Source organism: Schistocerca piceifrons, unplaced genomic scaffold (genome assembly GCF_021461385.2).
Source record: "Schistocerca piceifrons isolate TAMUIC-IGC-003096 unplaced genomic scaffold, iqSchPice1.1 HiC_scaffold_567, whole genome shotgun sequence".
Taxonomy (NCBI): Eukaryota; Metazoa; Arthropoda; class Insecta; order Orthoptera; family Acrididae; genus Schistocerca; species Schistocerca piceifrons.
In genome coordinates, this window is record NW_025728807.1 from 227,029 (window position 1) to 253,053 (window position 26,025).

General features: G+C 52.5%; 32 non-coding genes across 32 annotated transcripts; 26 read left to right on the top strand and 6 right to left on the bottom strand.

Annotated features, from left to right (window-relative positions):
- Positions 1-79: 79 nt before the first annotated feature.
- On the top strand, positions 80-150 carry Trnag-gcc. The gene has a single exon. It is a non-coding gene; the product is annotated as a tRNA-Gly (tRNA).
- A 381-nt stretch (positions 151-531) lies between these two features.
- On the top strand, positions 532-604 carry Trnam-cau. The gene has a single exon. It is a non-coding gene; the product is annotated as a tRNA-Met (tRNA).
- A 305-nt stretch (positions 605-909) lies between these two features.
- Positions 910-981, top strand: Trnae-uuc. The gene has a single exon. It is a non-coding gene; the product is annotated as a tRNA-Glu (tRNA).
- Positions 982-1,179: 198 nt separating this feature from the next.
- On the top strand, positions 1,180-1,253 carry Trnai-aau. The gene has a single exon. It is a non-coding gene; the product is annotated as a tRNA-Ile (tRNA).
- Positions 1,254-1,863: 610 nt separating this feature from the next.
- On the bottom strand, positions 1,864-1,935 carry Trnag-ucc. Its single transcript has one exon. It is a non-coding gene; the product is annotated as a tRNA-Gly (tRNA).
- A 342-nt stretch (positions 1,936-2,277) lies between these two features.
- Trnag-gcc lies at positions 2,278-2,348 on the top strand. Its single transcript has one exon. It is a non-coding gene; the product is annotated as a tRNA-Gly (tRNA).
- Positions 2,349-2,729: 381 nt separating this feature from the next.
- On the top strand, positions 2,730-2,802 carry Trnam-cau. Its single transcript has one exon. It is a non-coding gene; the product is annotated as a tRNA-Met (tRNA).
- Positions 2,803-3,107: 305 nt separating this feature from the next.
- Positions 3,108-3,179, top strand: Trnae-uuc. The gene has a single exon. It is a non-coding gene; the product is annotated as a tRNA-Glu (tRNA).
- A 198-nt stretch (positions 3,180-3,377) lies between these two features.
- Positions 3,378-3,451, top strand: Trnai-aau. The gene has a single exon. It is a non-coding gene; the product is annotated as a tRNA-Ile (tRNA).
- Positions 3,452-4,061: 610 nt separating this feature from the next.
- On the bottom strand, positions 4,062-4,133 carry Trnag-ucc. The gene has a single exon. It is a non-coding gene; the product is annotated as a tRNA-Gly (tRNA).
- A 6,329-nt stretch (positions 4,134-10,462) lies between these two features.
- On the top strand, positions 10,463-10,535 carry Trnam-cau. Its single transcript has one exon. It is a non-coding gene; the product is annotated as a tRNA-Met (tRNA).
- A 305-nt stretch (positions 10,536-10,840) lies between these two features.
- Trnae-uuc lies at positions 10,841-10,912 on the top strand. The gene has a single exon. It is a non-coding gene; the product is annotated as a tRNA-Glu (tRNA).
- A 198-nt stretch (positions 10,913-11,110) lies between these two features.
- On the top strand, positions 11,111-11,184 carry Trnai-aau. Its single transcript has one exon. It is a non-coding gene; the product is annotated as a tRNA-Ile (tRNA).
- Positions 11,185-11,777: 593 nt separating this feature from the next.
- On the bottom strand, positions 11,778-11,849 carry Trnai-uau. Its single transcript has one exon. It is a non-coding gene; the product is annotated as a tRNA-Ile (tRNA).
- Positions 11,850-12,191: 342 nt separating this feature from the next.
- Trnag-gcc lies at positions 12,192-12,262 on the top strand. Its single transcript has one exon. It is a non-coding gene; the product is annotated as a tRNA-Gly (tRNA).
- Positions 12,263-12,643: 381 nt separating this feature from the next.
- On the top strand, positions 12,644-12,716 carry Trnam-cau. Its single transcript has one exon. It is a non-coding gene; the product is annotated as a tRNA-Met (tRNA).
- Positions 12,717-13,021: 305 nt separating this feature from the next.
- Trnae-uuc lies at positions 13,022-13,093 on the top strand. Its single transcript has one exon. It is a non-coding gene; the product is annotated as a tRNA-Glu (tRNA).
- A 198-nt stretch (positions 13,094-13,291) lies between these two features.
- Positions 13,292-13,365, top strand: Trnai-aau. The gene has a single exon. It is a non-coding gene; the product is annotated as a tRNA-Ile (tRNA).
- A 610-nt stretch (positions 13,366-13,975) lies between these two features.
- On the bottom strand, positions 13,976-14,047 carry Trnag-ucc. Its single transcript has one exon. It is a non-coding gene; the product is annotated as a tRNA-Gly (tRNA).
- A 6,372-nt stretch (positions 14,048-20,419) lies between these two features.
- Positions 20,420-20,492, top strand: Trnam-cau. Its single transcript has one exon. It is a non-coding gene; the product is annotated as a tRNA-Met (tRNA).
- Positions 20,493-20,797: 305 nt separating this feature from the next.
- On the top strand, positions 20,798-20,869 carry Trnae-uuc. The gene has a single exon. It is a non-coding gene; the product is annotated as a tRNA-Glu (tRNA).
- A 198-nt stretch (positions 20,870-21,067) lies between these two features.
- Trnai-aau lies at positions 21,068-21,141 on the top strand. Its single transcript has one exon. It is a non-coding gene; the product is annotated as a tRNA-Ile (tRNA).
- Positions 21,142-21,734: 593 nt separating this feature from the next.
- Trnag-ucc lies at positions 21,735-21,806 on the bottom strand. Its single transcript has one exon. It is a non-coding gene; the product is annotated as a tRNA-Gly (tRNA).
- Positions 21,807-22,148: 342 nt separating this feature from the next.
- On the top strand, positions 22,149-22,219 carry Trnag-gcc. The gene has a single exon. It is a non-coding gene; the product is annotated as a tRNA-Gly (tRNA).
- Positions 22,220-22,600: 381 nt separating this feature from the next.
- On the top strand, positions 22,601-22,673 carry Trnam-cau. Its single transcript has one exon. It is a non-coding gene; the product is annotated as a tRNA-Met (tRNA).
- A 305-nt stretch (positions 22,674-22,978) lies between these two features.
- On the top strand, positions 22,979-23,050 carry Trnae-uuc. The gene has a single exon. It is a non-coding gene; the product is annotated as a tRNA-Glu (tRNA).
- Positions 23,051-23,248: 198 nt separating this feature from the next.
- On the top strand, positions 23,249-23,322 carry Trnai-aau. The gene has a single exon. It is a non-coding gene; the product is annotated as a tRNA-Ile (tRNA).
- A 593-nt stretch (positions 23,323-23,915) lies between these two features.
- Trnag-ucc lies at positions 23,916-23,987 on the bottom strand. Its single transcript has one exon. It is a non-coding gene; the product is annotated as a tRNA-Gly (tRNA).
- A 342-nt stretch (positions 23,988-24,329) lies between these two features.
- Positions 24,330-24,400, top strand: Trnag-gcc. The gene has a single exon. It is a non-coding gene; the product is annotated as a tRNA-Gly (tRNA).
- A 381-nt stretch (positions 24,401-24,781) lies between these two features.
- Positions 24,782-24,854, top strand: Trnam-cau. Its single transcript has one exon. It is a non-coding gene; the product is annotated as a tRNA-Met (tRNA).
- A 305-nt stretch (positions 24,855-25,159) lies between these two features.
- On the top strand, positions 25,160-25,231 carry Trnae-uuc. The gene has a single exon. It is a non-coding gene; the product is annotated as a tRNA-Glu (tRNA).
- A 198-nt stretch (positions 25,232-25,429) lies between these two features.
- Trnai-aau lies at positions 25,430-25,503 on the top strand. The gene has a single exon. It is a non-coding gene; the product is annotated as a tRNA-Ile (tRNA).
- Positions 25,504-26,025: the final 522 nt, after the last annotated feature.

Below are 26,025 nucleotides of genomic sequence, written 5' to 3' on the forward strand. Positions count from 1 at the left end.
TGCTACGGCGCTTGACGGCAGTCCCACTTTCCCTTGAGACATCTGCTCGGGAAGCAGCGTCAAGTTACCGCTGGCCCCAGCATCGGTGGTTCAGTGGTAGAATGCTCGCCTGCCACGCGGGCGGCCCGGGTTCGATTCCCGGCCGATGCATCATTTTGCTTTTCCCGCGATGATGCTGCCGCGTGGCTTGAGCGCTTGAGATGCACGATCCACAAGAATGTGTAGCTGGATTTCCCTTGAGAAGGACCGAGAACGCAGCACTCGCGGGTCCCCACTAGGACGCTCGCATCATGTTCTACAGACTAGCGTCGGCCTGGCCTCACAAGTTGCCGGGTCCGGGTGCCTCCGAGGCTCTGAACTTTAACGACAAGGAGTGCTGCCTATCGTTGCAACAGCTGCAGCAGCACCGCAATCAACTGGGCCGGCAGTGCACGTGTAGCAACAGAACACGTTATCCAGGAAGTACAGTGTCTCTACGTCTAATATTGGGTACGGCATTTACCCAGTTTGCAGGACAAGCGGTGCACCCGTGCCTCGGTAGCGCAGTAGGCAGCGCGTAAGTCTCATAATCTTAAGGTCGTGAGTTCGATCCTCACCCGGGGCATTTAATTTTCTGTGACTGATGGTGGTGCTGTTGCTAGGGCGCCAACGTATTTCTTGTTTGTTATCCACAACGTTTCAACGCTTCAGCGGGAAAATGTTTACTTCCTGTTATTGCTACTTACAGCTTCCCTTTTCCTCTTCTCCCAGCAGAGCATGAAGCCAAAAGCATTGCTCTGCGACGTTTGAGGTGCGCGCCTTGCCAGTCACTATGTGCAAAGATGCTCGCAAAGAGAGAGGGGCGCCGACGCGGCACTCGACACGAAATGCGACAAGCGACCGTACGAACGGTCGAACGAAACGGCCGCATCCGGTGTGGTCTAGTGGCTAGGATACCTGGCTTTCACCCAGGAGGCCCGGGTTCGATTCCCGGTACCGGAACGGAATTTTTTCCACACGAATCGTGACAGGTTTGAGCTGTCCGAGCGGCCGTTTCCCGTCCTGCTCGCAATATAGCTACTGTTTCGTGACCGTCAGCAGAATATAGACTAGGGAAGCAGACACACGACGACCATAGAAATGGTGTATGGCTTCATGCCACCTGTTTCCAGCGTAGGGCTGAGCAACTGCATCTGCCGAGGCCCGTTAGCTCAGTTGGTTAGAGCGTCGTGCTAATAACGCGAAGGTCGTGGGTTCGATCCCCCCACGGGCCACTACTCCTTTACTACCTCGAAAAGGCAGCGCCGATTTCAGCTGGCGAGTGTGATGACCAGAAGATCATCACCCTGCGTGGAAGTTGACAGAGGATCCGAACCCGACTCGTCGGGAAGCGCTACAGCATTCACTCGGCAATGGCCATATTATCTTGAATACACTGGTTCTCAACCGATAAAGAGAAAATGAAAGAAAATGTCCGATTGCCGATGCGTAACAACTTTGGCCCTTGTCAGTACTTGGGCGGGTGAGCGCATGGGAACACAGGGCACTATTTGCACTTTTACTTCCTATTTTTGTTTCTCCTTTGTTTTCGGAGCTACAGCCCGATTCGGTCAGGGAGACGCCACCGTGAAATGAAGGGGGCGTGCTGTGTGTCCATCGCCTCGCCTCTCCTTAGCTCTCTCAGTCGTTTCTCGTGCTTGTCGTTTTGATAAAGGCCGATTTGAGAGCGTCAGCTCTCGCGTCAGCTGAGCAAAGTCGAGACAAGTCGAGACACGAGACAAGTCGAGACATACTAAGGGCTGGTATGCAGCGAGTAAGAGGGCGAAAAAACAATAATTTAAGAGCGCGTGGCAAAAGTACTCATACGCGAAATTAAAAGCCTGCTGCGGTGGCCGGGAATCGAACCCGGATCAACTGCTTGGAAGGCAACTATGCTGACCATTACACCACCACCGCACAAGCGAGCGCCGCGCGTCCGCGCTGTGTCGGCTTCCCGCCAGTCGGCAGCGACGGAAGGTGATCGTACCTGGCAGGCGCATTTCGAGGCAGGCTAGGGGAGCACATCCAGACGCATTCGGACAGCGTATCCGCGCACATTTCGCATCCTTTGGCAAGAGTTGGGCGCCGGCGACGCAAGAGTACGCAGAGGACCGCGTTCTGGCGGCATTTTTAAGCAGTGCAGTGCAGGATTCAGCGTCTGCAGCATCTTTCCCACAGAATGCTACGGCGCTTGACGGCAGTCCCACTTTCCCTTGAGACATCTGCTCGGGAAGCAGCGTCAAGTTACCGCTGGCCCCAGCATCGGTGGTTCAGTGGTAGAATGCTCGCCTGCCACGCGGGCGGCCCGGGTTCGATTCCCGGCCGATGCATCATTTTGCTTTTCCCGCGATGATGCTGCCGCGTGGCTTGAGCGCTTGAGATGCACGATCCACAAGAATGTGTAGCTGGATTTCCCTTGAGAAGGACCGAGAACGCAGCACTCGCGGGTCCCCACTAGGACGCTCGCATCATGTTCTACAGACTAGCGTCGGCCTGGCCTCACAAGTTGCCGGGTCCGGGTGCCTCCGAGGCTCTGAACTTTAACGACAAGGAGTGCTGCCTATCGTTGCAACAGCTGCAGCAGCACCGCAATCAACTGGGCCGGCAGTGCACGTGTAGCAACAGAACACGTTATCCAGGAAGTACAGTGTCTCTACGTCTAATATTGGGTACGGCATTTACCCAGTTTGCAGGACAAGCGGTGCACCCGTGCCTCGGTAGCGCAGTAGGCAGCGCGTAAGTCTCATAATCTTAAGGTCGTGAGTTCGATCCTCACCCGGGGCATTTAATTTTCTGTGACTGATGGTGGTGCTGTTGCTAGGGCGCCAACGTATTTCTTGTTTGTTATCCACAACGTTTCAACGCTTCAGCGGGAAAATGTTTACTTCCTGTTATTGCTACTTACAGCTTCCCTTTTCCTCTTCTCCCAGCAGAGCATGAAGCCAAAAGCATTGCTCTGCGACGTTTGAGGTGCGCGCCTTGCCAGTCACTATGTGCAAAGATGCTCGCAAAGAGAGAGGGGCGCCGACGCGGCACTCGACACGAAATGCGACAAGCGACCGTACGAACGGTCGAACGAAACGGCCGCATCCGGTGTGGTCTAGTGGCTAGGATACCTGGCTTTCACCCAGGAGGCCCGGGTTCGATTCCCGGTACCGGAACGGAATTTTTTCCACACGAATCGTGACAGGTTTGAGCTGTCCGAGCGGCCGTTTCCCGTCCTGCTCGCAATATAGCTACTGTTTCGTGACCGTCAGCAGAATATAGACTAGGGAAGCAGACACACGACGACCATAGAAATGGTGTATGGCTTCATGCCACCTGTTTCCAGCGTAGGGCTGAGCAACTGCATCTGCCGAGGCCCGTTACCTCAGTTGGTTAGAGCGTCGTGCTAATAACGCGAAGGTCGTGGGTTCGATCCCCCCACGGGCCACTACTCCTTTACTACCTCGAAAAGGCAGCGCCGATTTCAGCTGGCGAGTGTGATGACCAGAAGATCATCACCCTGCGTGGAAGTTGACAGAGGATCCGAACCCGACTCGTCGGGAAGCGCTACAGCATTCACTCGGCAATGGCCATATTATCTTGAATACACTGGTTCTCAACCGATAAAGAGAAAATGAAAGAAAATGTCCGATTGCCGATGCGTAACAACTTTGGCCCTTGTCAGTACTTGGGCGGGTGAGCGCATGGGAACACAGGGCACTATTTGCACTTTTACTTCCTATTTTTGTTTCTCCTTTGTTTTCGGAGCTACAGCCCGATTCGGTCAGGGAGACGCCACCGTGAAATGAAGGGGGCGTGCTGTGTGTCCATCGCCTCGCCTCTCCTTAGCTCTCTCAGTCGTTTCTCGTGCTTGTCGTTTTGATAAAGGCCGATTTGAGAGCGTCAGCTCTCGCGTCAGCTGAGCAAAGTCGAGACAAGTCGAGACACGAGACAAGTCGAGACACACTAAGGGCTGGTATGCAGCGAGTAAGAGGGCGAAAAAACAATAATTTAAGAGCGCGTGGCAAAAGTACTCATACGCGAAATTAAAAGCCTGCTGCGGTGGCCGGGAATCGAACCCGGATCAACTGCTTGGAAGGCAACTATGCTGACCATTACACCACCACCGCACAAGCGAGCGCCGCGCGTCCGCGCTGTGTCGGCTTCCCGCCAGTCGGCAGCGGCGGAAGGTGATCGTACCTGGCAGGCGCATTTCGAGGCAGGCTAGGGGAGCACATCCAGACGCATTCGGACAGCGTATCCGCGCACATCGCGCGGAGCAGCGGAGCGGTTGCGGCTTTGTTTACATCGCGGGGCGGCGCTCAGCGAGTGTTTCGAGGTCCACGTGTTCAAGTTTCTTCAACGTGAGTACCATGTCGACAGTTACTAGGGCAAACACTGCGCAGTTTGTGTTCGATAGAAATGCTTTGCGGCCCACCGCTTTTGAAATCCACGAATTTATATTCGAAGATTTGAAAATCCCGGAAGATCTGGTGGACACTTTTCAGTTGGATTTCGCGCAATATTCGCTATTTTTGAAGTTCTTTTCCGGCGACATCTGTGAAAAATTTGTTGAAAAATTTGGCGGAGTGCGTAAATTTAGGCATGTCGATGGCACAGTCAGTGATGTGCAGATTGTGCCCTCGGGTTATGGTGTTAGAACGGTTCGAGTATTTAATGTGCCCCCTGAATGCGGCAATGATTTGATTGCACGTGCTCTCACTCAGTACGGCGTTGTCTTGTCGGTAGTTAACGAAAAGTGGTCTAGTGCCTACCGGTACCAGGTTAATAGTGGAGTACGTAGTGTCCGCATTGACTTGAAGAAACACATTCCATCCTACGTAATGATTGCGGGCTGTAGGGCTCAAGTGACTTATATCGGCCAGCCACCCACATGCTCAATTTGTCATTCCACTGAGCATTTACGTGTTGATTGTCCCCGTAGACGACCCGTGCAGCTCCCACGTAGTGACGCTGCGGCTACTGGTGGCCACTTCGTGCCACTACTGAGTGAAATAGTAGCGGGCACTGTATCACAACCCCGCCCTGCCGACCCTATTCGTGCTGAGGATGTACCAAGTGAGGTGAATGTTACTGCAGACGCACCACAGGATCGAATGGAGGACGCTCCCATTTTGTCCTCGGCTGTGGTAGAATCGGATTCAGTTGCTAAGGAGGTCCCAGATGTTTCGGATCATACACCAGTTGCTATTTCGGAAGAGATGGACACCTCCTTACCACCGCCTCCGCCGCCTGAAGAGGTTCCCCTGGCACCGAGGAAAGGGCGTACAAAGAAAAATAAAAATAAGGGTACTAGGAGTCAGCAGTCAGATGACTTGCCGTGCACCCCTGTATCAGAGAGTGGCAGTGAGACTGAAGTTCAGACATCGTGCCCCCCTGCCTCTGACAGCTCTGCGCGCCAGGAGCGTATAAGGGAACAAACAGCACATCTCAAGGTGTTCTTAAATACGGCACGCGAACAGGGTGCGCATGCTGCGAAGCGCAAAAGCGAGCAAAGTAGCGAGCAGCTGCCGCAGCGCACGCGCAGGCATTCGGCGACGTCGGCCGCCGGTACAGCAACAACACAGGCGGCCGAGGCCACGTACACAGACACCGCTGGTGGTCGCGCCCAACCGACCGACCGACCAACGGAGACGCCCTGGTGGAAGCAGGAGGAGGACGACCCTGGATCCCATTAGCGGCTTTCGGCGGACCTGTTGTAATTCGTGCCCCGTTTACCTGCGACGTTATGTTACGCTGTTCCTGCACGCTGACAGTAATTTTCTGCACAGAATTGTCCACGAGTTACGTAATGGGTTGCAGTGCTTCTTGACAGTTTTATTGGTGTGCTTAAGACGCTGCATCTGCGTCTTCCGTTTCTCATTTTTCTTGCTAATGCTTGAGTGTCTGTGTTTTAAATGGCCGCCGCTCGTCAACATCTAAAGATCTTCTCAGTTTTATCACTCAATGTAAATCGCATCATAGCTGCGCATAAAATAGCAAGTTTTATAGACTTTTTAACTTTGGGAGGCTATGACGTTGCATTGCTCCAAGAAGTTACTGTTAAGCGCTTCAATAACGTCCCTGGTTATGATGTCATCTATAACATTAACGTTGAAGGTACTTGTGGCACCGCTGTTCTTTATAAAACTGTATTGCAACCAACTAACGTTCAATTTTTACCGAATGGCCGCTTACTTACGTGTACGATCCAGGATGTCACATTTATTAATATATACGCGCCGAGTGGCACTGATCATAAACGTGCACGTTCTGTTTTTTTTAATCAAGATGTGGTTCCGTTTTTTGCGTCGACCCGCAATGTCGTAGTTGGCGGCGATTTTAACTGTGTTACTGCCGCAGCCGATCAATTTCCCACGGCTACCATGTGCCCGGAACTTTCCCAACTAATTGTGACAAATGACTTGATCGATGTTTGGCGTCATTTTCATCCTACCACGACGCAATACACACATTTTTATGCGAACGGTGCCAGCAGAATTGATCGCATTTATGTGTCGCGGCCGCTTCAAACCTATCTTCATAGGGTTGCGGTACATCCCGTCGCTTTTAGCGATCACTGCGGGGTTGTGTGTGACGTGCAATTACTGGCACATAGGCAGGCGCCCCCTTCCCGTGTTTGGAAACTCAATACCCGTCATCTCTCTGACGCCGGTTTACGTTGCGAGATTCAGAACGTGTGGCAGTATTGTTCTGAAAAACGGGGAAGCTATGCCTCGGTCTTACAATGGTGGGTCGACCTAGCCAAACCGCAGTTGCGCAGTGTTGCGATGCGGTATGCAAGGGAGGCGTCATTTTGGGAGAGGCGCACCATTGCCTTTTATCAGCAGTGCCTCCAGGATGCGCTTGATGCGCCCGTGGCGCCAGATCAAAACTTACGCGCACGTTTGAATAGAATTAAAAGCAAGATACTCCAGCATCACCTCCACAAGGCACAAGGTGTTCTGATCAGGAGCCGACCGCAGTGTGAGACCATTGACGAAGTGCCAACGCTTTACCACTTGGCACGCGAGAAACGGTTGGCGCGGAGGAAAGACATTACCACCCTCATCACGGACACTGGTGCTCGTCTCACGGCGAAGCATGAGATCGTTCCCCACGTCACCGACCACTTTAAGAGGTTGTTCGGACGGACAGCTGCCGATGATGTCGCACGTTCATTTCTGTTAGATGAATTGGATACTGTCATCTCCGAATCTGACCGTCAGTCACTGGATGAGATGTTGTCACGGGACGATGTGAAAGACGTGTTGCGTTCGTGTCGTCGAGGGAAGTCTCCAGGTCCAGATGGCCTTCCCATCGAATTTTACCTGGCTTATTGGGATATTTTCGGTGAGACATTGACGATCATGATAAATGAAATTGTTCGTGGTGCTGCTGTCCCTTCGAAGTTCGTTGCAGGGCGTATTATATTAATTCCGAAGACACCGACAGCATGCCGTGTTGAGGCATTACGCCCTATCACACTTTTAAATGCAGACTATAAACTGGCGGCACGATGCCTCGCAACGAAACTCAGTGTGCTCATGGACAAGATAATCAGTCCCTTTCAGTCGTGTGGTGTGCAACGCCGTAGCATTTTTCACGCTGCGGCTTCATACCGAGACGTGGTCGCGTACGCAGCCATTAATGACCTGTCCGCTGGCATTCTCTCCATCGACTTTGCCAATGCATTCGACCGTATCGGGCACGATTATCTTCTGTCCGTCATGACAAAACTGGGGTTCGGCGGCCACTTTCTCGATGCTATACGGCATCTTTTAACGTCGGCGACGTCCGTAATTGTCATCAATGGTTGGCAGTCGCCGCCCATTCCTATTACAAGATCCGTCAGACAGGGCTGTCCTTTATCAATGCTCCTATTTGTCATTGCGCTCGACCCGTTTTTGCGCGCAGTCGGTCGAATCATTGAAGGTGTCCAGCTCTGTCACGTCTCTCTCAAATGTGCTGCCTATGCTGACGACGTGGGACTTTTCATGGGGCGGGCACATGACTTGGACAGAGTTCGTGATGTTCTGATATTGTACGAAAGTGCCTCTGGCGCCGTTCTGAATATGCGGAAAACTGTATTGGTACCACTGGGTCGTCGGGGACTGTCTGCTGAACGGGACTGGTTCCGTGTTGTGCGCACCCACAAAATTTTAGGACTCGACATTGTAGCGTGCCCACAAAAAATGCAAGTTTTAAACTGGAGACGCGTTCTTGGCACTGTGAAGGCCCTATGTCGCAGCCACTCAGGTCGCCGCCTCAACTTACATCAACGTGTGGCTGTCATTAACACATTCATCTTATCGAATGCGTGGTACATCGCCCAACTGCTTAGTGTTCCGAAGCCGATCGGGAGGGCGATTTCGCAGGCAGTCTACTGGCTCCTGTGGCGGCATGAAATTTTTAAAGTCAAGGCTTCGACCTGTGTCATCGACAGGCAGCTGGGCGGCCTCGGTTTCACCGACGTTCCACGCAAATGCGGCGCTCTGCTCGTCCACCGGACAGCCACCCTGCAGTCCGACATTCCGGCAGGAAGCACCGCGGCACTCCTGGAGCTCTACCGCCCACGCTCTGAAGCGGCGCCCGTCTCTCTCGCGGCCATCCCGTATAAGATGTCCTACATACGGGAGTACTTTTTAACGAGGAGCTACGCTCTTTCAACGGCTACCGACAGACACAGGACCGCCCGCGGACTCTACGTTGCCCTGACTGGACAACCTCCGCGTCATAAACTGGTGTTCCGGAACCCCACAGTGGAATGGGTGAACGTGTGGGCAAACATCAACAACCCGGTGTTGCCGTCGGATGTGAGTGCGCTCTGGTTTAAGATCGTCAACAACACCCTAGCGACGAACCAGCGGCTTGCCGACATTCATCTCCTTCCCTCTGCCAACTGTGGTAGATGTGGTGCTGTGGACACACGGGAACATCGTTTTGAGTGTGCATCGGTGTCGACGGTATGGCGGTTGTGTCAACGAATGGTCGCCCACATTAATAGAACGCCTCCTCACCTTGTGACTGTTCGTCGTGTGATAGTGCCTAACTTCAAAGCTTTCCCGCGGACGAAAAATAACGCCACTGTCTGGATCTTAGGGCATACGATTTATGCCCTTATCGATATGGCCGTCACTGATACTGTGATTTACCTAGATTATTTGTGGGCCCAGTATATGACACTGAAGGATTGCGTTCAATTTCGCGAATTGTTTGCGAATTTTTTGAAGGCGGCCTTGGATTACGGCTATGAAATGGAACTGCGGCAAACACCTTGAACTGAGATTTACTGAGCTGACGCGTTCTATTTTTAATTTCTTTTTCCTTCTTTTCTTTGTTTTATTTGCGTTATGGTTGGTGACTTGTGCCACACCCACACTACGGGTCGTTCTGGTTTTATCTCCAAGAGAGGAGTGTCCTTTTACTTTTGAGGAATTTTATTTTGTTCACAAGACTTCATGGGTATTTTAGAAGATACAGCCTGTTTGTGTGGAACATTCATAGTTGCAGGAGTGTTTTTTTCCAATCTCTTAAATCCTGTTCCCGGACTGTCGCGATTTCATTTTATTACTTTCCTGTGATTTCTGTTTCTTTCGTGTGATGCACACATCGACATAAACTCTCATGTTGTGCTGTTGTGCTGCGTTGCCACCTGTTTTGTAACAACTCTCTGCTACATCGGAGTGACTGACGTTAGTCAGGAGGGACAATATATTTTTCTTTTAAGTGGAATATGAGTTTAGTTGAACTACGAGCAGAAGAGTTGAACCAGCGGAGGAAAGAAGACCGTCCACGAATTCCGCGATAAAATTTTTCTTAGTTCTCCATTTTTTCTGTGGAAGAAGACACCACACCATCTGAGCAGAAGATGATTTTGTTTTAAGTTATACCACGGTTCCACGAAGTTCGACAGTAAAGCAAATATAGCGATGAAGCTCGCCGAAGAAGGCATATTTTGGTGAGAGTAAGGAGGGCTATAAGGGGAGTTGGGAGGCCCTAAAAAAAAAAAAAAAAAAAAGTGGTAGAATGCTCGCCTGCCACGCGGGCGGCCCGGGTTCGATTCCCGGCCGATGCATCATTTTGCTTTTCCCGCGATGATGCTGCCGCGTGGCTTGAGCGCTTGAGATGCACGATCCACAAGAATGTGTAGCTGGATTTCCCTTGAGAAGGACCGAGAACGCAGCACTCGCGGGTCCCCACTAGGACGCTCGCATCATGTTCTACAGACTAGCGTCGGCCTGGCCTCACAAGTTGCCGGGTCCGGGTGCCTCCGAGGCTCTGAACTTTAACGACAAGGAGTGCTGCCTATCGTTGCAACAGCTGCAGCAGCACCGCAATCAACTGGGCCGGCAGTGCACGTGTAGCAACAGAACACGTTATCCAGGAAGTACAGTGTCTCTACGTCTAATATTGGGTACGGCATTTACCCAGTTTGCAGGACAAGCGGTGCACCCGTGCCTCGGTAGCGCAGTAGGCAGCGCGTAAGTCTCATAATCTTAAGGTCGTGAGTTCGATCCTCACCCGGGGCATTTAATTTTCTGTGACTGATGGTGGTGCTGTTGCTAGGGCGCCAACGTATTTCTTGTTTGTTATCCACAACGTTTCAACGCTTCAGCGGGAAAATGTTTACTTCCTGTTATTGCTACTTACAGCTTCCCTTTTCCTCTTCTCCCAGCAGAGCATGAAGCCAAAAGCATTGCTCTGCGACGTTTGAGGTGCGCGCCTTGCCAGTCACTATGTGCAAAGATGCTCGCAAAGAGAGAGGGGCGCCGACGCGGCACTCGACACGAAATGCGACAAGCGACCGTACGAACGGTCGAACGAAACGGCCGCATCCGGTGTGGTCTAGTGGCTAGGATACCTGGCTTTCACCCAGGAGGCCCGGGTTCGATTCCCGGTACCGGAACGGAATTTTTTCCACACGAATCGTGACAGGTTTGAGCTGTCCGAGCGGCCGTTTCCCGTCCTGCTCGCAATATAGCTACTGTTTCGTGACCGTCAGCAGAATATAGACTAGGGAAGCAGACACACGACGACCATAGAAATGGTGTATGGCTTCATGCCACCTGTTTCCAGCGTAGGGCTGAGCAACTGCATCTGCCGAGGCCCGTTAGCTCAGTTGGTTAGAGCGTCGTGCTAATAACGCGAAGGTCGTGGGTTCGATCCCCCCACGGGCCACTACTCCTTTACTACTACGAAAAGGCAGCGCCGATTTCAGCTGGCGAGTGTGATGACCAGAAGATCATCACCCTGCGTGGAAGTTGACAGAGGATCCGAACCCGACTCGTCGGGAAGCGCTACAGCATTCACTCGGCAATGGCCATAATATCTTGAATACACTGGTTCTCAACCGATAAAGAGAAAATGAAAGAAAATGTCCGATTGCCGATGCGTAACAACTTTGGCCCTTGTCAGTACTTGGGCGGGTGAGCGCATGGGAACACAGGGCACTATTTGCACTTTTACTACCTATTTTTGTTTCTCCTTTGTTTTCGGAGCTACAGCCCGATTCGGTCAGGGAGACGCCACCGTGAAATGAAGGGGGCGTGCTGTGTGTCCATCGCCTCGCCTCTCCTTAGCTCTCTCAGTCGTTTCTCGTGCTTGTCGTTTTGATAAAGGCCGATTTGAGAGCGTCAGCTCTCGCGTCAGCTGAGCAAAGTCGAGACAAGTCGAGACACACTAAGGGCTGGTATGCAGCGAGTAAGAGGGCGAAAAAACAATAATTTAAGAGCGCGTGGCAAAAGTACTCATACGCGAAATTAAAAGCCTGCTGCGGTGGCCGGGAATCGAACCCGGATCAACTGCTTATAAGGCACCTATGCTGACCATTACACCACCACCGCACAAGCGAGCGCCGCGCGTCCGCGCTGTGTCGGCTTCCCGCCAGTCGGCAGCGGCGGAAGGTGATCGTAACTGGCAGGCGCATTTCGAGGCAGGCTAGGGGAGCACATCCAGACGCATTCGGACAGCGTATCCGCGCACATTTCGCATCCTTTGGCAAGAGTTGGGCGCCGGCGACGCAAGAGTACGCAGAGGACCGCGTTCTGGCGGCATTTTTAAGCAGTGCAGTGCAGGATTCAGCGTCTGCAGCATCTTTCCCACAGAATGCTACGGCGCTTGACGGCAGTCCCACTTTCCCTTGAGACATCTGCTCGGGAAGCAGCGTCAAGTTACCGCTGGCCCCAGCATCGGTGGTTCAGTGGTAGAATGCTCGCCTGCCACGCGGGCGGCCCGGGTTCGATTCCCGGCCGATGCATCATTTTGCTTTTCCCGCGATGATGCTGCCGCGTGGCTTGAGCGCTTGAGATGCACGATCCACAAGAATGTGTAGCTGGATTTCCCTTGAGAAGGACCGAGAACGCAGCACTCGCGGGTCCCCACTAGGACGCTCGCATCATGTTCTACAGACTAGCGTCGGCCTGGCCTCACAAGTTGCCGGGTCCGGGTGCCTCCGAGGCTCTGAACTTTAACGACAAGGAGTGCTGCCTATCGTTGCAACAGCTGCAGCAGCACCGCAATCAACTGGGCCGGCAGTGCACGTGTAGCAACAGAACACGTTATCCAGGAAGTACAGTGTCTCTACGTCTAATATTGGGTACGGCATTTACCCAGTTTGCAGGACAAGCGGTGCACCCGTGCCTCGGTAGCGCAGTAGGCAGCGCGTAAGTCTCATAATCTTAAGGTCGTGAGTTCGATCCTCACCCGGGGCATTTAATTTTCTGTGACTGATGGTGGTGCTGTTGCTAGGGCGCCAACGTATTTCTTGTTTGTTATCCACAACGTTTCAACGCTTCAGCGGGAAAATGTTTACTTCCTGTTATTGCTACTTACAGCTTCCCTTTTCCTCTTCTCCCAGCAGAGCATGAAGCCAAAAGCATTGCTCTGCGACGTTTGAGGTGCGCGCCTTGCCAGTCACTATGTGCAAAGATGCTCGCAAAGAGAGAGGGGCGCCGACGCGGCACTCGACACGAAATGCGACAAGCGACCGTACGAACGGTCGAACGAAACGGCCGCATCCGGTGTGGTCTAGTGGCTAGGATACCTGGCTTTCACCCAGGAGGCCCGGGTTCGATTCCCGGTACCGGAACGGAATTTTTTCCACACGAATCGTGACAGGTTTGAGCTGTCCGAGCGGCCGTTTCCCGTCCTGCTCGCAATATAGCTACTGTTTCGTGACCGTCAGCAGAATATAGACTAGGGAAGCAGACACACGACGACCATAGAAATGGTGTATGGCTTCATGCCACCTGTTTCCAGCGTAGGGCTGAGCAACTGCATCTGCCGAGGCCCGTTAGCTCAGTTGGTTAGAGCGTCGTGCTAATAACGCGAAGGTCGTGGGTTCGATCCCCCCACGGGCCACTGCTCCTTTACTACCTCGAAAAGGCAGCGCCGATTTCAGCTGGCGAGTGTGATGACCAGAAGATCATCACCCTGCGTGGAAGTTGACAGAGGATCCGAACCCGACTCGTCGGGAAGCGCTACAGCATTCACTCGGCAATGGCCATAATATCTTGAATACACTGGTTCTCAACCGATAAAGAGAAAATGAAAGAAAATGTCCGATTGCCGATGCGTAACAACTTTGGCCCTTGTCAGTACTTGGGCGGGTGAGCGCATGGGAACACAGGGCACTATTTGCACTTTTACTTCCTATTTTTGTTTCTCCTTTGTTTTCGGAGCTACAGCCCGATTCGGTCAGGGAGACGCCACCGTGAAATGAAGGGGGCGTGCTGTGTGTCCATCGCCTCGCCTCTCCTTAGCTCTCTCAGTCGTTTCTCGTGCTTGTCGTTTTGATAAAGGCCGATTTGAGAGCGTCAGCTCTCGCGTCAGCTGAGCAAAGTCGAGACAAGTCGAGACACGAGACAAGTCGAGACACACTAAGGGCTGGTATGCAGCGAGTAAGAGGGCGAAAAAACAATAATTTAAGAGCGCGTGGCAAAAGTACTCATACGCGAAATTAAAAGCCTGCTGCGGTGGCCGGGAATCGAACCCGGATCAACTGCTTGGAAGGCAACTATGCTGACCATTACACCACCACCGCACAAGCGAGCGCCGCGCGTCCGCGCTGTGTCGGCTTCCCGCCAGTCGGCAGCGGCGGAAGGTGATCGTACCTGGCAGGCGCATTTCGAGGCAGGCTAGGGGAGCACATCCAGACGCATTCGGACAGCGTATCCGTGCGCATCGCGCGGGGCAGCGGGACGGTTGCGGCTTTGTTTACGTCGCCGGGACTTTGGCGCTTCGTTCTTCGTGATTGCTGCTTTCAAGGTTTGTAAGTAACAAAATGTCGACATTTTCGAGAGCTAACACCGTTCAGTGTGTCTTTGATAGAAGTGCTGTCCGCCCTACCGCATTTGAAATACACGAATGGTTATTCGAAGACTTAAAGATACCGGAAGAAATCGTAGACACCTTTCAATTGGACTTTGTTCAGTATTGCTTGTTCTTGAAATTTACGTCTGGGGACTTGTGTGAAAAATTTGTTGCTAAATTTGGTGGCAGTCGCCGTTTTAAACATGCAGACGGCAGTATTAGTAATGTGCAAATTGTGGCGTCAGGGTTTGGAATTCGAACTGTCCGTGTTTTTAATGTGCCACCTGAATGCCCTGATCAAGTTTTATCTCGTGCCTTGTCGCGGTTTGGTGACGTTCTGAACATTACGATGGAGAAATGGTCTAGTGCATACCGTTATAAAGTTGCTAGTGGTGTCCGTAGTGTCCGGATGGACCTGAAACAACATATTCCTTCCTACTTTGTAATCGGTGGGGTTCGTGCACAGATCTCATATATCGGGCAACCGCCGACATGTGCCGTATGTCATTCCACGGAACATTTAAGGGGTGACTGCCCTCGACGGCGGCCTGTTCAGTTACCGCGCCAAGATGTTGTGGGTGGTAGCGATAAATTTGTGCCCCTTATGAGTGAGATTGTAGCAGGAACATCCTTTACCGGTCCGACCGACCGACCGACCGTGCGACCGTCGGCCGTTGCTTCTGTCGAAGGCAGGTCCGTCGCGGAAAATAATAACACGACTGTCGGGCAGGAGGAAATGGAGGTTGTCCAGGACCCGCCTGCCCCGACCGACCGGGTTGATGACGAACGGGACGTACGCCCTGTTAATACTGATCCCGTTCAATCGGAATCGGTGGAGGCAACAGACGCTTCTTTACCCCCGCCGCCCCTCCCGGTGCCAACTTCTGCCGAAACTGTAACGCCTTCAGCGGAAAGTAAAAAGCAACGCCGCCAGCGGGGCAAGGGTAAACAGGTCAGGGATCCGAACCCGGCCGCCCTCGCGAATCCGCCAGCCACGGAGAGTGGCAGTGAAAGTGAGCCAATGTCACAGGGTTCCTCCCGTAATAGCAGCCCCGCCAGGACAGAGAAGATTCGAGCACACACTGCTCACTTGAAACAATTTCTCAGTGCCGGGAAGGAACAGGACATTGCTGCTGCTAAGCGCAAATTAGAACAGGGCAGTGAGCAGTTACCACAGCGCCCGCGCAAATATTCTGTGCCGTCACAGCCGGCCGTAACATCGCGCGGCGGCCAGGCGGAAGCCGCCCAGTCGTCGGGCGACGCACGACCACCCCCGCCACCTGATAGTCACAGCCCGTGGTGGCAACAGCAGGAGGACGAGGGGGGCCAGTAGAGTGTGCGAAGACCTACATCGTTGTCATGAGTCCACCTACATTGCACTTGACATGGAAACTACTGTATCTTGTACTGCGTCCAGTGTATTGTCGTGCCATGTTTTTGTAGAATTGCTACTAACCACTACAGTGTTTTAAGACCTACTGAAATTTCCATTTTTATGCCAGCTGCTGTTCGTTTACGTGTAAGTCCGGCATTTTATCACTTCTTTGGTGTTTTTTCTCTTGCTCTGTATTGTCCATCTGCTTAAAATGTCAACGCAATCACAGCCCACGGATATGTTTTCTGTTTTGACATTAAACGTTGCCGGTATCTCAGCGGCGCACAAGATAGCAGCTTTTACAGACGTTTTATTTCATGGAAATTTTAGTATTGCCCTTCTTCAAGAGGTATCTAGTGACGTTTTTAGCAATATCCCAGGTTATGATGTTGTTTACAATCTGAATAGTGATAATAATTGTGGCACTGCGATTTTATATAAGTCGTCTTTAGAGCCTACGGACATCCAACTTCTCCCAAATGGTCGTGTCTTAGCGTGTGTGATTGAGGGAGTCCAATTTGTCAACGTCTATGTGCCCTCGGGGACTGATCAAAAACGCACACGCGCTCGTTTTTTTACCACGGACATATGCCCCTTTTTGGCTACGGCTCGCCCCATCATATTGGGTGGCGATTTTAATTGTGTTGTTGCCTCTGCTGACCAATACCCCACCCCCACAAAATGTGCTGAACTGACTACCCTTTTAAATGCAGTGGACTTGCGTGATACGTGGCGTCACTACCATCCCATTATGACGCAGTATACGCACTTTTCTACTAGGGGGGCCAGTCGAATTGACAGGATCTACGTTTCACGGGAGCTAACAGACGCTTTATGTGCGGTCGAAGTTCTGCCTGTCGCCGTGAGTGATCACTGTGGCTACGTGTGCGTTTTGCGGTTGCAGTGCTGTCGCACGAAATCTCTTCCGGCATATTGGAAATTCAATACCGGCCATCTGGGTGCCGAAGGGCTCCGTGCGGAGATACGTGTCGCATGGCAGCAGTGTTTAACAAAGTTCCATACTTACGGGTCCTGCATCGAGTGGTGGGTGGCGCATGCCAAACCAATTTTGCGAAAGGCGGCGCAATTATATAGTCGTGAAACGAGTTACTGGCACAGGCGTACGTTAGCATTTTATCAGCAGTGCTTACAGGATGCTATCCATGCACCTGTTGGCCCGGACGCAAATATTCGACTCCGCTTGAGCAAAAGTAAAACCCAGATTCTGAGGCTGCACCGGGAAAGGTCGAGGGGTTTAACGATTCGGAGCCGTCCGTTATGCCACATCGATGACGAGGAGCCGTCGCTCTATCATCTTGCCCGGGAGAAGACACAGGCTCGCAAAAAGTATATTGATGCGCTAGAAACTGATGCGGGGATTGTCTTATCGCAGCGGCGCCAAATTGTACGTCATATCTCCGACTATTATACTTCGCTCTTTCACGACACTACCGTGGACGGGGAGGCCATGCGACTTTTATTACATGACGTAGTCGACTACATGTCCGAACCTGACCGTGAAGAGCTGGTTGCAGAGGTGTCTAATCAGGACGTGTTACAGATCTTGAAAGCCAGTGCAACGGGCAAGTCGCCTGGGCCCGACGGTCTTCCTACAGAATTTTATATTACTTTCTGGGATATTGTAGGGGACAAGTTTACGGTACTGGTGAACGAAGTGCTTCGCGGCTTCGTCATCCCGAGTCAGTTTCTCGAAGGGCACATTGTTCTTATCCCCAAAAAACGGGGTCCGTGTCGTGTCACCGATCTGCGGCCCATTACGCTGCTGAATGCCGATTACAAGTTGGCGGCCAGATGTGTTGCAGCGAAGTTACAGGCAGTCATGGATAAAGTCATCTGCCCGTTTCAATCCTGCGGCGTTAAGAGGCGGACCATTTTCAATGCAGCGTCTACCTATCGCGACATCATCGCTTACTCGGCTGTCCATCGGCTTTCAGCCGCTGTTCTTTCTCTGGACTTTGCCAACGCGTTTGACAGGATGAGCCATGATTATTTGATGCATGTTATGGACAGAATGGGCTTTGGCCCCCGCTTCATTTGCGTGATTCGCCATTTCCTGACAGGAGCCAGCTCGGTGGTGACAATTAATGGATGGAGAACACCACCTATAGTTCTTCGTAGGTCGGTGCGACAGGGCTGTCCCTTATCTATGTACCTTTTTGTCATTGCTTTGGACCCACTGCTGCGTGCGCTCGACCGCACGATAGGCGGCGTGGATATTCATCTTGCCACTGTGAAATGTCTCGCTTATGCTGATGACGTAGGTGTTTTTATCGGCGACGACGACGATTTTCATCACATCCGGCCCTTACTGCGGAGGTATGAACGTGCGTCGGGTGCCTTGATAAATCCAAGGAAGCCCGTAATGATTCCTTTAGGAAATTGTGAAGTGGATCCCGATCAGACTTGGTTTCGCGTAGCCCGTCATCACATTATCTTGGGCCTTGACGTTACTGCTAATCCCCAACAGATGCGGGCGCGCACCTGGCGCCGGCTGCTCAATCATGTCAAAGGCCTTTGTAAGACTTACGTCAGCCGACGCCTCACCCTCCTCCAGAAGGTTGACCTAATTAACAGCGCCGTGTATTCCAAGGCCTGGTACGTGGCACAACTCCTGGACGTTCCGCGACCCCTTGCCCGATCATTTTCGCAGGCCGCGTACTGGCTCCTGTGGCGCCACGAAATCTTCAAGGTTCGGGCGGCAACGTGCGTCCTCGACACCACCTTCGGGGGACTCGGCCTGGTCGATTTTTCCCGGAAGTGTTCGGCGCTGCTGGTACACCGCATGGCCACCTTGCAAGCTAACAGCCCGGATGGAACGGCGGCGGCCATGCTCGTCGCTTACCGGCCGCCCTCCGAGAGCGCACCGGTGTCCGTGGTAGGCATCCCGTATCAACTCGGCTACGTCAGAGCTTACTACCTGCAGCGGAGCTACGTACTGGAAACGGCGCTGGACAGGAACAGGAATGTTCGCCGACTGTATGCGGCAATGGTGGGGAGGCCACCCCCTCACAAGCTCGCTCTTCGTTTCCCCGCGACCGACTGGCGGCAAGTATGGCTGAATATTCATCATTCCGTGTTGCCCTCCGGCGTTCGGTCCCAGTGGTATAAACTGGTTAACAATACGGTGGCCACTAACCAACGTCTCTCGGACATCCGCCTGCTGCCGTCTGCCAACTGTGGTGCTTGCGGCGTTCCAGACACACGGGAGCATCGCTTTCAATGTGGCCTTGTGTCGGCCATCTGGGAACTGTGTAGGGTCATGGTGGCTCTGATCAACAGGACGACACCCTCGCACGTGACTCTCAATGATGTTCTTGCGCCAGGGTTTAAGCCCTTCCCTCGCGCGAAGCACAATACCATGGTGTGGCTCTTGGGTCACACAGTCTTCGCCGTTCTGGATTGCCAAGTCCAGGACGTATATACATATTTAGCATACTTGTGGGATGCACATTCCCATGTACAGCGGCTGAAACATTATAACGAACTTTTTGCCAATTTTCTGTGTGCGGCGTTAAAACATGGTTACGCGAAGATGTTCAATAATTGATACATTGCAAACTCCATTTAAGACTGAAGAGGCTGTCTCTTATTTTTCGTTTTTTTTCAATCACTTTTGTTTGGATTTGACCAGATGGTTTTGATGGGTCTGTGAGACAATTATGCGTTAACGAAGAAGATTATCTTTTATTTATTTTATTTGAATTATGGCAGTGGTGCATTTCGTTTTCCACATGGAAGTGACAATATTATTTTAATTCCCCTGTACTACCTTCTTCTTATGATCTTAGGAGTGAGTTTTTGGTTTGTCTTCTCCACGCGCAACCTTTTCTCGGAGAATGGCCATGGAAATTAATTGTGTGTTTTTTGTATAAGAAAGAACTCTCCTAAGACTTTTAGTTACTCGTCGTCTGTGGCATCTTTTAGGATGGCTCTTTTATTTTGCCATTTACATTGTTTGAAGAGGAACATTATCTTTTATTGTGCTTTACATTGCTGGATGGAAGATTAGAGTTTGTGGAAGAATTTTCATTTCTTTTTTGGTTTTCACGATATGATCCACGAGAGCAGCCGTCGGCGACGAGCGTCTACCACAACAAATATGATAGCGTTGAAATAAAAAAAAAAAAAAAAAAAAAAAAAAAAAAAAATGAAAAACAAAAAAAAAAGAAAAAAAAAACAAAAAAAAAAAAAAAAAAAAAGTGGTAGAATGCTCGCCTGCCACGCGGGCGGCCATAATATAAAAAAAAAAAAAAAAAAAAAAAAAAAAAAGTGGTAGAATGCTCGCCTGCCACGCGGGCGGCCCGGGTTCGATTCCCGGCCGATGCATCATTTTGCTTTTCCCGCGATGATGCTGCCGCGTGGCTTGAGCGCTTGAGATGCACGATCCACAAGAATGTGTAGCTGGATTTCCCTTGAGAAGGACCGAGAACGCAGCACTCGCGGGTCCCCACTAGGACGCTCGCATCATGTTCTACAGACTAGCGTCGGCCTGGCCTCACAAGTTGCCGGGTCCGGGTGCCTCCGAGGCTCTGAACTTTAACGACAAGGAGTGCTGCCTATCGTTGCAACAGCTGCAGCAGCACCGCAATCAACTGGGCCGGCAGTGCACGTGTAGCAACAGAACACGTTATCCAGGAAGTACAGTGTCTCTACGTCTAATATTGGGTACGGCATTTACCCAGTTTGCAGGACAAGCGGTGCACCCGTGCCTCGGTAGCGCAGTAGGCAGCGCGTAAGTCTCATAATCTTAAGGTCGTGAGTTCGATCCTCACCCGGGGCATTTAATTTTCTGTGACTGATGGTGGTGCTGTTGCTAGGGCGCCAACGTATTTCTTGTTTGTTATCCACAACGTTTCAACGCTTCAGCGGGAAAATGTTTACTTCCTGTTATTGCTACTTACAGCTTCCCTTTTCCTCTTCTCCCAGCAGAGCATGAAGCCAAAAGCATTGCTCTGCGACGTTTGAGGTGCGCGCCTTGCCAGTCACTATGTGCAAAGATGCTCGCAAAGAGAGAGGGGCGCCGACGCGGCACTCGACACGAAATGCGACAAGCGACCGTACGAACGGTCGAACGAAACGGCCGCATCCGGTGTGGTCTAGTGGCTAGGATACCTGGCTTTCACCCAGGAGGCCCGGGTTCGATTCCCGGTACCGGAACGGAATTTTTTCCACACGAATCGTGACAGGTTTGAGCTGTCCGAGCGGCCGTTTCCCGTCCTGCTCGCAATATAGCTACTGTTTCGTGACCGTCAGCAGAATATAGACTAGGGAAGCAGACACACGACGACCATAGAAATGGTGTATGGCTTCATGCCACCTGTTTCCAGCGTAGGGCTGAGCAACTGCATCTGCCGAGGCCCGTTAGCTCAGTTGGTTAGAGCGTCGTGCTAATAACGCGAAGGTCGTGGGTTCGATCCCCCCACGGGCCACTACTCCTTTACTACTACGAAAAGGCAGCGCCGATTTCAGCTGGCGAGTGTGATGACCAGAAGATCATCACCCTGCGTGGAAGTTGACAGAGGATCCGAACCCGACTCGTCGGGAAGCGCTACAGCATTCACTCGGCAATGGCCATAATATCTTGAATACACTGGTTCTCAACCGATAAAGAGAAAATGAAAGAAAATGTCCGATTGCCGATGCGTAACAACTTTGGCCCTTGTCAGTACTTGGGCGGGTGAGCGCATGGGAACACAGGGCACTATTTGCACTTTTACTACCTATTTTTGTTTCTCCTTTGTTTTCGGAGCTACAGCCCGATTCGGTCAGGGAGACGCCACCGTGAAATGAAGGGGGCGTGCTGTGTGTCCATCGCCTCGCCTCTCCTTAGCTCTCTCAGTCGTTTCTCGTGCTTGTCGTTTTGATAAAGGCCGATTTGAGAGCGTCAGCTCTCGCGTCAGCTGAGCAAAGTCGAGACAAGTCGAGACACACTAAGGGCTGGTATGCAGCGAGTAAGAGGGCGAAAAAACAATAATTTAAGAGCGCGTGGCAAAAGTACTCATACGCGAAATTAAAAGCCTGCCGCGGTGGCCGGGAATCGAACGCGGATCAACTGCTTGGAAGGCAACTATGCTGACCATTACACCACCACCGCACAAGCGAGCGCCGCGCGTCCGCGCTGTGTCGGCTTCCCGCCAGTCGGCAGCGGCGGAAGGTGATCGTACCTGGCAGGCGCATTTCGAGGCAGGCTAGGGGAGCACATCCAGACGCATTCGGACAGCGTATCCGCGCACATTTCGCATCCTTTGGCAAGAGTTGGGCGCCGGCGACGCAAGAGTACGCAGAGGACCGCGTTCTGGCGGCATTTTTAAGCAGTGCAGTGCAGGATTCAGCGTCTGCAGCATCTTTCCCACAGAATGCTACGGCGCTTGACGGCAGTCCCACTTTCCCTTGAGACATCTGCTCGGGAAGCAGCGTCAAGTTACCGCTGGCCCCAGCATCGGTGGTTCAGTGGTAGAATGCTCGCCTGCCACGCGGGCGGCCCGGGTTCGATTCCCGGCCGATGCATCATTTTGCTTTTCCCGCGATGATGCTGCCGCGTGGCTTGAGCGCTTGAGATGCACGATCCACAAGAATGTGTAGCTGGATTTCCCTTGAGAAGGACCGAGAACGCAGCACTCGCGGGTCCCCACTAGGACGCTCGCATCATGTTCTACAGACTAGCGTCGGCCTGGCCTCACAAGTTGCCGGGTCCGGGTGCCTCCGAGGCTCTGAACTTTAACGACAAGGAGTGCTGCCTATCGTTGCAACAGCTGCAGCAGCACCGCAATCAACTGGGCCGGCAGTGCACGTGTAGCAACAGAACACGTTATCCAGGAAGTACAGTGTCTCTACGTCTAATATTGGGTACGGCATTTACCCAGTTTGCAGGACAAGCGGTGCACCCGTGCCTCGGTAGCGCAGTAGGCAGCGCGTAAGTCTCATAATCTTAAGGTCGTGAGTTCGATCCTCACCCGGGGCATTTAATTTTCTGTGACTGATGGTGGTGCTGTTGCTAGGGCGCCAACGTATTTCTTGTTTGTTATCCACAACGTTTCAACGCTTCAGCGGGAAAATGTTTACTTCCTGTTATTGCTACTTACAGCTTCCCTTTTCCTCTTCTCCCAGCAGAGCATGAAGCCAAAAGCATTGCTCTGCGACGTTTGAGGTGCGCGCCTTGCCAGTCACTATGTGCAAAGATCCTCGCAAAGAGAGAGGGGCGCCGACGCGGCACTCGACACGAAATGCGACAAGCGACCGTACGAACGGTCGAACGAAACGGCCGCATCCGGTGTGGTCTAGTGGCTAGGATACCTGGCTTTCACCCAGGAGGCCCGGGTTCGATTCCCGGTACCGGAACGGAATTTTTTCCACACGAATCGTGACAGGTTTGAGCTGTCCGAGCGGCCGTTTCCCGTCCTGCTCGCAATATAGCTACTGTTTCGTGACCGTCAGCAGAATATAGACTAGGGAAGCAGACACACGACGACCATAGAAATGGTGTATGGCTTCATGCCACCTGTTTCCAGCGTAGGGCTGAGCAACTGCATCTGCCGAGGCCCGTTAGCTCAGTTGGTTAGAGCGTCGTGCTAATAACGCGAAGGTCGTGGGTTCGATCCCCCCACGGGCCACTACTCCTTTACTACTACGAAAAGGCAGCGCCGATTTCAGCTGGCGAGTGTGATGACCAGAAGATCATCACCCTGCGTGGAAGTTGACAGAGGATCCGAACCCGACTCGTCGGGAAGCGCTACAGCATTCACTCGGCAATGGCCATAATATCTTGAATACACTGGTTCTCAACCGATAAAGAGAAAATGAAAGAAAATGTCCGATTGCCGATGCGTAACAACTTTGGCCCTTGTCAGTACTTGGGCGGGTGAGCGCATGGGAACACAGGGCACTATTTGCACTTTTACTACCTATTTTTGTTTCTCCTTTGTTTTCGGAGCTACAGCCCGATTCGGTCAGGGAGACGCCACCGTGAAATGAAGGGGGCGTGCTGTGTGTCCATCGCCTCGCCTCTCCTTAGCTCTCTCAGTCGTTTCTCGTGCTTGTCGTTTTGATAAAGGCCGATTTGAGAGCGTCAGCTCTCGCGTCAGCTGAGCAAAGTCGAGACAAGTCGAGACACACTAAGGGCTGGTATGCAGCGAGTAAGAGGGCGAAAAAACAATAATTTAAGAGCGCGTGGCAAAAGTACTCATACGCGAAATTAAAAGCCTGCTGCGGTGGCCGGGAATCGAACCCGGATCAACTGCTTGGAAGGCAACTATGCTGACCATTACACCACCACCGCACAAGCGAGCGCCGCGCGTCCGCGCTGTGTCGGCTTCCCGCCAGTCGGCAGCGGCGGAAGGTGATCGTACCTGGCAGGCGCATTTCGAGGCAGGCTAGGGGAGCACATCCAGACGCATTCGGACAGCGTATCCGCGCACATTTCGCATCCTTTGGCAAGAGTTGGGCGCCGGCGACGCAAGAGTACGCAGAGGACCGCGTTCTGGCGGCATTTTTAAGCAGTGCAGTGCAGGATTCAGCGTCTGCAGCATCTTTCCCACAGAATGCTACGGCGCTTGACGGCAGTCCCACTTTCCCTTGAGACATCTGCTCGGGAAGCAGCGTCAAGTTACCGCTGGCCCCAGCATCGGTGGTTCAGTGGTAGAATGCTCGCCTGCCACGCGGGCGGCCCGGGTTCGATTCCCGGCCGATGCATCATTTTGCTTTCCCCGCGATGATGCTGCCGCGTGGCTTGAGCGCTTGAGATGCACGATCCACAAGAATGTGTAGCTGGATTTCCCTTGAGAAGGACCGAGAACGCAGCACTCGCGGGTCCCCACTAGGACGCTCGCATCATGTTCTACAGACTAGCGTCGGCCTGGCCTCACAAGTTGCCGGGTCCGGGTGCCTCCGAGGCTCTGAACTTTAACGACAAGGAGTGCTGCCTATCGTTGCAACAGCTGCAGCAGCACCGCAATCAACTGGGCCGGCAGTGCACGTGTAGCAACAGAACACGTTATCCAGGAAGTACAGTGTCTCTACGTCTAATATTGGGTACGGCATTTACCCAGTTTGCAGGACAAGCGGTGCACCCGTGCCTCGGTAGCGCAGTAGGCAGCGCGTAAGTCTCATAATCTTAAGGTCGTGAGTTCGATCCTCACCCGGGGCATTTAATTTTCTGTGACTGATGGTGGTGCTGTTGCTAGGGCGCCAACGTATTTCTTGTTTGTTATCCACAACGTTTCAACGCTTCAGCGGGAAAATGTTTACTTCCTGTTATTGCTACTTACAGCTTCCCTTTTCCTCTTCTCCCAGCAGAGCATGAAGCCAAAAGCATTGCTCTGCGACGTTTGAGGTGCGCGCCTTGCCAGTCACTATGTGCAAAGATCCTCGCAAAGAGAGAGGGGCGCCGACGCGGCACTCGACACGAAATGCGACAAGCGACCGTACGAACGGTCGAACGAAACGGCCGCATCCGGTGTGGTCTAGTGGCTAGGATACCTGGCTTTCACCCAGGAGGCCCGGGTTCGATTCCCGGTACCGGAACGGAATTTTTTCCACACGAATCGTGACAGGTTTGAGCTGTCCGAGCGGCCGTTTCCCGTCCTGCTCGCAATATAGCTACTGTTTCGTGACCGTCAGCAGAATATAGACTAGGGAAGCAGACACACGACGACCATAGAAATGGTGTATGGCTTCATGCCACCTGTTTCCAGCGTAGGGCTGAGCAACTGCATCTGCCGAGGCCCGTTAGCTCAGTTGGTTAGAGCGTCGTGCTAATAACGCGAAGGTCGTGGGTTCGATCCCCCCACGGGCCACTACTCCTTTACTACTACGAAAAGGCAGCGCCGATTTCAGCTGGCGAGTGTGATGACCAGAAGATCATCACCCTGCGTGGAAGTTGACAGAGGATCCGAACCCGACTCGTCGGGAAGCGCTACAGCATTCACTCGGCAATGGCCATAATATCTTGAATACACTGGTTCTCAACCGATAAAGAGAAAATGAAAGAAAATGTCCGATTGCCGATGCGTAACAACTTTGGCCCTTGTCAGTACTTGGGCGGGTGAGCGCATGGGAACACAGGGCACTATTTGCACTTTTACTACCTATTTTTGTTTCTCCTTTGTTTTCGGAGCTACAGCCCGATTCGGTCAGGGAGACGCCACCGTGAAATGAAGGGGGCGTGCTGTGTGTCCATCGCCTCGCCTCTCCTTAGCTCTCTCAGTCGTTTCTCGTGCTTGTCGTTTTGATAAAGGCCGATTTGAGAGCGTCAGCTCTCGCGTCAGCTGAGCAAAGTCGAGACAAGTCGAGACACACTAAGGGCTGGTATGCAGCGA